We start from the raw sequence: 11,133 nt of genomic DNA on the forward strand, positions 1-11,133 counted from the left end.
GTTGGAATTTCCCTTTTCCTTTACATCTGTAACTGTAAATCGTGGCTTACAGATAAAGGCCAGAGCTGTAAATGATGCAGTAAAAGTCTGTATTTATGACACTTTCAAGTTTATTTTTGAAAAACTATTGAGGTAGAAAAATTAACCTCAGGCAAATTCTGAATCCTGCACTTTGAACCTTCTGATTTTTCTGTTCTGTAGATTTAATTGTCTGTGACAGATTCAGGTAGAAAAGAAACTAAAATGACGGACAAATTTAAAGTCAAAGTTGTAATTACCTATTTAGTGTAAGATAATGACAAGGTGATGACTGACTTCTTTTCTTAAGTACTAGAAAATGAGGAGCATAAGCCATAGAATATATCTTTGCATATGTTTATTAAATTCAGACTTCAAAGCAATTGCTAAAAATTATCACAAAACAGCATGTAGATATGAAAGTGTTCCAGAATGCCCTTTTCTCAGAATTATTGTTCCTTTTTCTATAAAGTCAATTAGTTATTGAAGACCCTCTTTTCGAATGTCATCTTCCCACATGTATTCACTAATCTTTATATGCTAATTACTTGAATGGCAGAAAAAGTATTTTGCATGTGTGAATCCTACCATGCTCAAAACCAACCAGAACGGTAGCTGTTACAGAGCATTTCTGAACTGATTATTGCAATCAGCTTCCTGGAATTTGCCCCTTATGAATATAGCTACATAGATTTTCAGCATCAGAGATAAAACTAAAGTTGTGAGCCTCTGAGATGTCCATAGATTTCTCAGTTCCACATTGTGCAAACAAAAAGAAACGGATCATCTCAAGTCTTTTGACATTTTTAATGGTGAAATTGGTCTTTTGCATGTCTTCGTAATAGTTTGTTCCAATGTATATTTTAGACTAACTGGACCACTGATCCTTTTAGGATGAAAAAAATGAATTTGAAAGTGTCACAGTAGCCCACTGAGAAAATTATCTGAACTGTTCCATACTGTGAATAATATGACCAAATAGCTCAAAGTGTAGTAGGAGATTTTCCTCATGTGTGAGCCAGAGGTGCCTTAATTCATCAACACCAGATCTGTATGTAGAAAAGGAAGCTTATGATCTGTTGCAAGGAAAATCATAACTAAAATCTGAAGAAGAAATCACCATTCTTAATCCATGCACCTTCTTTACATGTTGTTGTGTGATACACAGTAATATGAAAAGGAAGAGAGGGAACCATTCTTCTGGTCAAGACAGAGGGTTCCATGTTCTGAGTTTTCCATATCTGGTAGGATTAGCACATGACAGTGGCAAAATAGACAAAGATGTGAGGAGTTACAGTAAAAAATATGTTATTTTTCAACTGGAATTTAAAAAAAATTATTATAATAAAAAAACACAGAAAGCCAAAATATAGAAATAAAGCAGCATGGGAAATATGGAACAGTTTCCTGTGCTTGCAATTCATATACAAAATCTCTCTGTGATTTCATCAGGTTCTTCACTATGGCTATTACATTTGACATTTCACATTTTATATTATTATATGTCTCTGAAGAACCTGTAGGCCATTTACATTTCTACAGATTCACTCAGTTGAAGGGAATTTGGTTCTCATATTTGAATCACATTAGAGAGCAAATGAGATAGAAGTCTAACTAGAAAGTGCTGCTGTGCGCTACTGGCAAAAGGTGTAATTATTTTTTTGATACTTATAAATTAAAAAGGTTAAATTTCTCATCTTTACGTCTCTTCTTGATTAGTTCGACAAATCTCTATGGCTACCTCTACAGTATTTTTAAATACTATCTATGATGAAAATGTTTTAAGAAAAATCAGTTTGAAAACTCGTAGCTTGTCATTGTTTATTCTAAATTCTGCATCATCCAATTTCAGAAAATCTTAAAAGCACTAACTCTTGCTGTGAGCCTCTTGTAAACAATTATGCATTTTTGTATAGCACTCATTGTCTCAGAAAATCACAGCACATTAATAAGCTTAACAACATTCCACTGAGTGAAATACATATTTTCACATGCAGTAAAATATTTTTACATGATGCTATGATATGATTAGGTTTCTCCAGTGGGTCAGTAATGAGACTAGATATAAGCATGATGTAGTTCAGATTCTTAGTGTCTTTGCAAAATTCTCTCTCATTTTAATACTGTGGAAGCATTTTTACATCATAGGAAAACAAAGGAAGCTTCATTTAATTCTAGAAAAGCAAAAAAGTCATAGTGAATTTGTACTGGACAGCAGCTGCAGAGGCTTCTGCCAGGAATACTTAGTAACATGTAGATTATCTGCAGCCTGAGAAATTTAAGGTGGCATTAATAGTCCAGTCACTAATTTTAGGTCAGTAGAAAAACAAACAAACAAACAAACAAACAAACAGTAATTTTGGGTAAAAAACCATTGTGTTGATTCAGAAGGACTATGTAGATGTCCTAGGGTGAAAAAAGAACAACAAAAGACTAATAGATAGGAATATAAAAGGAAGTACATTGATAAATTATTTTCAGAAATTCAAAAATGAAAATTGGAAAACAACCTAAGTTAAAGTTGTAATAGTTAATATTTGAATGAGATGCAATGAAAACTTGATTCCTGTACTAAGTGTGCACAAGTGTCTGCATATTTTTTAGGCAAAATCTTAAACTTTTCAGTTACATACAAAGAAACTATAAATAAAAAGGTATTTTTGAACTCCTGCTATTAAATAGGCCAGCTGAAAGCTGCAATTTTAAACAAGCTATCCACAACATGAAAAATATCCACTTGCATTAACACTTGTTAACAGATTAAATTTATAGATATGTGACATGCAGTGATCATTTGAAATTTTCGTCAGTAAACATGTCAGTGGCATTTGCCAACTTCACTGAAGGAATTCTGGATTGAAATTAATAACCAAATATTTTTTGCCAGTCTTATAATGTCTCAGAGTTGCTAGTGCCTGACAGAACATCTCTCTTAGTAATAAAAAAATCCTACATAAACTGAACTAATCCTTTTGAGGTTTATAAAATGAAGAACCAGTGGAAATACAGCATGTTTCATATTTACTGACAATTTTCTTGAATTTATTCTGGGTGTGTATGCCACAGCTGGAAGGTGTTTGGATTTTGTTAATTTCCAACTGATTCCTAAGATTCATTATTGAATAAATTCACATATTTAGCTTCTCTAGCAAGTGAACGGGCTTTCTGTTCTTATTGTTGCCACCTAAATAGTCCTTTTTTATCGCATTTTTCAACTCAAATAGAAAAATATTCTTACCTCTCAGAATCCAATGGTGTTGCAATCCCTTTCCTTAGACTCGGGGAAAGGTTGCTCAAACAGCAAGAACTAGTACCAATTCTGTACTTGTTTTTTTACTGCCTGAGAGGAACTAATAGGAAGTATTGTGGATACTACAAAACATCCTGCATTGATGTTTTTGCTTTAGCTTTAGCTGAATTACTATTACTAAGTAGATAGTAATGGCTATAAATACTTTGTTTGTAGCACTAGAAAGTATTCTACTGTAAAGATACTAGGTTGATTGACCTTCTCCGGTTCTGAATAGAAAAATAAAATGTCATTTTTGACTGTTTCTGAACACACACTGCAAAAATTGCAGCAGTTCAGAAATGCTTTTTGGCCCAGAATGTCTCACTGTTTTGCCTACCCTAATTGAAGCAGTCACTTTTCATAAAATTCAACCACTCTTCCTGTCTCTCACTATCATAGGAGCTTCAGTTTGAAACATTTTCTCTCCTGCGGTATGGACTTGCTGTTCATTCTCTTAGTTCTCATGTCAAACATTTACAGGAATGCAAAGTGTGGGAAAATTCACTGCGAAGCCATTCTCTGATTCCAATAATTTTGTCACTCCTGAACATTCTACCTACCTACACCTTCAGTTTAGTGCCATTGTTTTGTTGTTGTTGTTGTTTTTCTTTTCTGCAGTGAGCCTAGGAAGGCTACAGAGGAGAATAAGAAGGCAAATAATACATCAAAAAGCCAAAAATACAGACCAATCAAAATAAAAAAATAAAGGCTGTGCAACAGAGACAAAACCCGTAAATTTGAGGCCAAGGACCTGGTTTTCGCAGTCTAACCATATGAGTGACATGGTGTGGGTACCAAACCTGATCCACAGCCCAAGTTAGAATTTGTTATTAAATGTAAACAGAAACTTGCATCTTTAATTTAACCCGTGAACTTTTTCTTCCTTTCTAATACTCCCTTTCCTTTAGTTTCCCAGTTTCATTTCTCTTTCACTGAAAAATGGTTCCTCCCTCAAAATGAATGTTATAAAACCTGTCCAAATTGATAGATAACTAGTTAGTAGGTAACACATAACATGGTTCAACAGAGGGTATTACCAGCTATTTTGGCTAGGGAAATACTAAGATGGAGGAGTTTTCTGTGACTCCCAAACAGCAGGAGTTTCAGTCACAAGCCCAGCTGTACTTGGAATGCATCAAACCTTATCAGAGGGAGAGGTGAAACTGATGTGGGAAACATCTATAGGCAGATTTGACAGCAGTTTCTAAGGAAAATTAACTAGCTTCTTGTAGACCTCAGTCAAAAGCTCTTCTCTTTTGTCTTTTAACAGGCAGAGACACCCTCTGCCTTGCTTTGTTTGTGTCTAGAGAAAGAAGAATGTGCTCTTAGCCTCACCGGTGAGGACCAGCCAAAGTAGCGTATCCTGAGGAAGAGTGAGCAGTGTAAACCATACCTTGAATGGCCTGACAAAAAGAAAGCTGCTACTGTAATCAGACTACAGAGACTCTTGGTAAGGAGATGGGCCTTGAAGGATGGGGATGAAAAGTGACTGGTGTTCATAGAGCAATTGTGAGCATGAACCTGTACTGTTGTTGAGATTCTAAGTGACATTCAGACAACACACAATATTATGGAAGAACTTCTTAGTATGACTGAGTATTGTGCTGTTATTTTATTAGAGAATTAATTATTCAGACTTGTACAAAAGCTTATCTGTTGAGGCTAAATTCATGAATCTGTTGCTCAGATTTTACTCTAGTATTCTTTTCCATTAATCATATATGCCTCCATCTCTACACTTATATCTTTTCGTGCTTCAATCTCTTTTTTGTTTTGCCTTCTACATTTTGGCAGTTACCATAATGATTCCCTTTACCAGAATCTCAACATTATGATCCAAATATGGAAAGATCAATAACAAATTTTCATGTTAGGAAAACCCAAGAATGTTGCAATTCCATAATTAATAAGTTTGAAAATACTAAAACTGTGAACTTCTAATACGTTACTACTGGAATCTGGAAATCTAGTGAAGAACTCTTGGCAATTTTACTACATACGCACATATATATGGTAAAAATGGAGCAGAGCTAGACAGATTTCAGTCACACAGGCAAGAAAAAGATTTATTTTATAATAAAGAGGAAATGAATAACAGAAATATATACAAAACAGTGGTCTAGAATAGGATATCCAGACTCTTTTTCTCATTATACCTTTCACATCTAAATAAATAACACAGAACATATAGAATATATTAAGTTCATATCTATTTTCCCTCATAGACAGATACTAAAATTCCCTGAAATCAAACAGCAACAAACCGTGTAAGTACATTTCCTGTCATTCAGTCTTTCGCACTGTCCTCTGGACCTTGCTGACTTCTTGATGTGTATTCAAACAGCTAAACACATTTCTAATATGATGAAGATGCTGTCTTCCATGAGCCCATTCCAGTAAATAGATAAGGTCTCTTCTAGCTGCAGATAAGCCTATAAAATCATTTTATATGATTAATAGGACTAAGAGGGGTGGCTTTCTGTTGTCATGGAATGACTAAATTCTTCTACATCATCTGAAAAAAAATCAAAAGCAGTTTTATTTCTGAAAAATATCAAAAGTGTTAATTGTTTTCCTGCCACCACAAAACCACATTTCTGCAGACTTTATGACATTTTGAAGATAGTATATCCTCCTTAATTCCTCACATGTAGCAGAATTTGACACCATGTTTTGGAAGCAATGTATGACAGCTTGAAAAGTTTCTTTTTTCCTTGAAACAGACTGTGTGCAAAGAGGTAATGACAAAAAAAAAATCCTTTAAAAATTTCATCAGTTTAGCTATTCAAAATGTGTAACTTTAGAAAACCTGCAGGGTAGTTACCTAGCAGAAAAAGCAATTTAAATAGCTTACTAGCAGCCTGATTGTGGATATTTCTTTTGTTTATTAGGGCACGATGTATGCGCAAGTAATTTATTTACTGAGGAAAACTAAAATTTTATGTTGCTAACAACAAATGTATCTATTATGGACTTCATATCTTACAGAACTTGCATTTGTTTCTGGATGTTTTTAATGTTCTAATGAGAAGAGTTACTTAAAAAAAAAAAAAAAAAAAAGTAATTATTCAGTTGGTGACCTTCCCTCCTACTCCATCCTCCATTTATTCAAAAATCCCAGATGAAATAAGCTGTTTAGCTGATTATTATGGTCAGGAACTTTAATAAAGTTTACACTATTTATTTCTCATTAGTTGGAAATCATTGTTCACTGTTATGTTTCTTAAGAAATTTTATATATCAGTATGGGTACTCTCCCAAATAAATATTTGTCTTAGATCCAGTGAACCCAACAAAGTACAAAAATATTTTCTCTAGGTGTATTATCCTTCTTGACTCAAACACATGGGTGGCTACCTGGGGAAAAAAATAATGTGGCAATGACTGGCGTCTATCCCTAATTGTTATTTCATAGAAAGTAAAAATCAACTGTAAAAAGCCTTGAAATGAGGGCCAAATAAATGGATGCAGATAAATTTAATGATCTGTAACATGCCCTATTGGATTATGGTTTTGAAATACAGCCTCCAAGTGTTTCTGAACCTTATCTTCTTAACATCATAGAAAAAAACCTTCTACTGAGAGTTTTATCTGTGAGGGGTGCTATTTAAAAAATGGGCAAGACTCTTCTGATTAGGGAAGTTAATAGGCAGGCCCAGACAAAGAGGTGGGTCTGCAAGTACAGCATTATAAGGAGGAAAGTCTAACTAGGCAAGTTCAAAATATGAACTTTCCAAACAAATACAGTTTTTGTAGGTGGGGTTTCCTGTAATGGAAAAAAAAAAAAAACCACAAATTTTTCTCAGTATATGCTTTTGCTCAGTTGTCTTCAAATGAAATAGAATAGGCAAGCTACCTCTATGATTTTTAACAGAGTTTCAATCTATTTTTAATCTTGGTTTAAACAAATTCCTTTATATGGGAGGTTTCTGCAAACTGACCTCAAAGAACTGAAACACTTTCAGCTGCTAAGGAAGCTCCAAGGGTAGTTCCCTGGGTATTGATCATACAGTGGCAGCAACAATGTGGGCTCAGCTAAGTGAACCTAAAGGCCATTTTGAGGAGCCTAAAATGAATTCACACATTTTAGGAGCTTAAGGTTTTAAAGCAGCTTTATTACTTACGCACGTTTTAATCCTTAAAGAAATTTATGCACAAACATCTTTAGAGAGATGGAAATGGCTTTGTTTCTTAAATGCCACATATTGAAGCTTTCTCATTCTTAAATATTTAAAAGTGGTGTATATATTAAAATCACTAATACCGGTATTGCTACTGTCTCAGTCTGTGACCTTGGACATACCACTTTCTCTGTATATCTGTTTCTCTACCTGTGAAATAAGAATAAGATCATTGCAACTATTGTTTTGCATAACTGCCTGAACAACATTTTAAATATGGAAAACCAAAAACGCATAAAAATACTTAGTGTTTTTATTAACCACCACAATATTAGTAGTCAGTAGATCAGTGCTAAGTCCATGCATGCAAACAGCAGTAGAAACCATTTTCCAGCAACAGTTAAATAACATTACTCTCAAAAAAAAAAATATTTTATTGCCTTGCATAAAGAAATGCTGATTATTGGCAATACTGTGCAAAGAAACATTTTGAAAGACAAAATCACATTTATATGCACTCTCTTGGAAGACCTCTTCCAGCTCTAACCCTGTCTTCCACTTACTCTTTTCCTGGAAGAAACCACCAGATTTTTTTTTTTCTTTGTATAGTTGTCTACCTTTCTTGTGAGATAGGATCATGACATGAAATGTTTTCCTTATCACATGACGTTATCACTTTATCACTGGTATATGTAAAGGTCAATATTTTTATTCTGAATTAACATATATATCTGAATGTTTTTGTGAGTGTTTTTTTTTTTTTTTTTCCTACAAAACTTTACTGGAATTTGGGATGTAAAATAAAGGGAAAAAATGTTTATTTTTTAAGGTTATGCATACAACTGGAGAGAGATTGACACTTCATTCAATAACCTTTTGAGAAAGAGGAAGAAGTTATAGACGGTGTAATGCTGAGAGACAGATGAAGTGACTTTAGGTAATCAAAGTAAAAATTGCTGCCTGACAGAATCCCAGAAGCAAGGCCCTCATTTTCTGAGATATCTGATGGGTTTTTACACTGTTATAGCATTTGAGTTTTATGTTCTATGATATCCACCAACCGACAGTGTGACCCTCTTCCCCTAAGGTGTTATCACTTCCCTGTGGCAAAGTAATTCTGTTGCTGTCTGACTAGAGATGAACTCATGAATCAGTGATGTGGGCAGGGGCAGTAGTCTAGATAACACTCTGTGAAACTTATAAATCCTTTAGAAGAGACTGTTTTTCTGCTACCAGCAGTTATTATCGTGTTGCAACCAGGTGATTTCATTCTGAAACATTGGGTGGACTGGATCTGAGTTCATAAAGGAGAAAAGCTACCAGGAGATTATGAAATCAACACATTATATGATCTGAAATCTAGGCAGTGACATACACCTATTTTTCTATGCTCTTTCTAGTTAGTAGTGATCACTACTCCAGTGAACACTAAAGTTCTTTTTCTTTAAATCAACCTTTAATCTAGCAGACATTATCATAAAATTTGAAGAACATGTCTTCCCTTAGACATGGATTCACCTGCAATTTGCTAGCTTTCAATAATTGAGCCACACCACATCCATGTCACACAATTTCAAACATGTAACTTCCAACTCCAAATTCTTAAAACTCAAGTTGATCAATAATGTCTCATGGACTCTCCTTTAAAAAAGTAAGTAAGGAAAAATATGCAGTGAATTGTCCATGGTGACATGCTCTGAATCAGGTCATAAACACAGAATGGATAGGTAAAGATGAGTAGGTTTGGACAGATATATTCTAGCATTTGATACAGCTACTGATGACATGAAAATTGGAAAGCCAATGTACAAATAAACTAAGTACTTTGTCTTACACCATTCTTCTGGATGTGTTTCACCAGTATTTCTGTTAATTTGAATCTGTCTTCTTGACTAAAAGCTGCTTGCAACTTTCAAGACCATCTCACAGGAAGCTTTCTTGAATATTTCTGAACTTTGGACAGTTTTTTATTAAAATTAAGTGTATCATGGAGAGGCAGAAACCTCTGAGTTTGTTTTCATGGTAAAATCAAGCACATCTGAAAAACACCTTGAGAACCATAATACAATCATAATATAATAATCATAATATAATAATAATATCTAATAATAATATAATCATAATATAATTTAATCTTTAATTAGAATAGTTGACTAGCAAAAGTAAAATAATAATACTTTAAAAATATTTGCAATCTAACTTTGGTTATTTGTTAATAAAGGAAAGATCAGAAGTTGTACCTAGGGAGAGTAAATAGTGAGTCAAATAGTGCTGTGATACCCAGCTGATGCATTAGTTCAGTGAGAACAGTCTCACATCTGGACTTCGTACTTAGTGGTACTTCCTGGGATACAACATTCTGGGTTGGGCTTTGGTGTTTGTTGTTTGGTGCTTTTGTTTGGTTGTTGTTGTTGTTGTTTGTTTATATCCTCCAGAAATTTTCATTTTTAAATACCCACAGTGTAAGGTCAGTGAAACCTGATTGGATCATGAAATTGGCTAAACAGTTTGACGGCCCTTGTTCTTATGGGTGACTTTAACCTGCCGGATATCTGCTGGGAGCTCAATACTGCACAGAAGAGGCAGTCTAGGAAGTTCCTAGAGTGTATAGAGGACAATTTCCTTCATCAGCTGGTAAATGAGCCTACCAGGGGCAAGACCCCGCTAGACCTATTGTTTACAAACAGAGAAGGGCTGGTGGGAGATGTAGTGGTTGGAGGCTGCCTGGGTCATAGCGACCATGAAATAATAGAATTTTCAATACTCAGAGATGCAGGGAGAACCATTAACAAAGCCTATACGCTGGACTTCCAGAGGGCAGATTTTTGCCTATTCAGAAGTCTAGTTCAGAACATACCCTGGGAAACAATGGTTAAAAACAAGGGGGCCCAGGAGGGTTGGACATGCTTCAAGCAGGAGGTTTTGAGTGCACAGGAACAGGCTATATCAGTGTGTCGAAAGGCTAGCCGGCGGGGAAGACAACCGGCTTGGCTAAACAGGGAGATTCTGAGGGAAATCAGAAATAAAAAGAGACTTTACCGACTGTGGAAAAAAGGGCTGGCTACTTATGAAGAATTTATGGAAATAGCTAGATCATGCAGAAAAAAAAATCAGGGAAACAAAAGTGCAATTTGAAGTTAATTTGGCCAATTCTGTCAGGGATAATAAAAAGTACTTCTTCAAATATGTTAACAACAAAAGGAGGGGCAAGGAAAACCTCCATTCTCTGTTGGACTTTGAGGGAAATATAGTTAACAAAGATGAGGAGAAAGCTGAGGTACTTAATACCTACTTTGCCTCAGTTTTTACCAGTAAGACCTCATCTCTGGAGGTGGTCAACAGAGATAGGAAGCCAAATAGGCCCCTTGTATTCCAGGAGGAAATAGCTGGTGATTTACTGAGCCATCTGGATCCTCACAAGTCTATGAGACCAGATGGGATCCATCCTAGGGTGATGAGGGAGCTAGCAGAAGAACTTGCCAAGCCGCTCTCCATCATCTTCCAACAGTCCTGGCTCACTGGGGAGGTCCCATATGATTGGAAATTGGCCAATGTTAACCCAGTCCACAAAAAGGGCTGCAAAGCTGACCCTGGTAACTACAGGCCTGTCAGCCTGACCTCGGTGCCTGGCAGGGTTATGGAGCAGATCATCCTGAATGGAATCACACAGCACCTTCAGGATGGACAAGGGATTAGACCCAG

The sequence above is a fragment of the Nesoenas mayeri genome (assembly GCF_963082525.1).
Source record: "Nesoenas mayeri genome assembly, chromosome: 5".
Lineage (NCBI taxonomy): Eukaryota > Metazoa > Chordata > Aves > Columbiformes > Columbidae > Nesoenas > Nesoenas mayeri.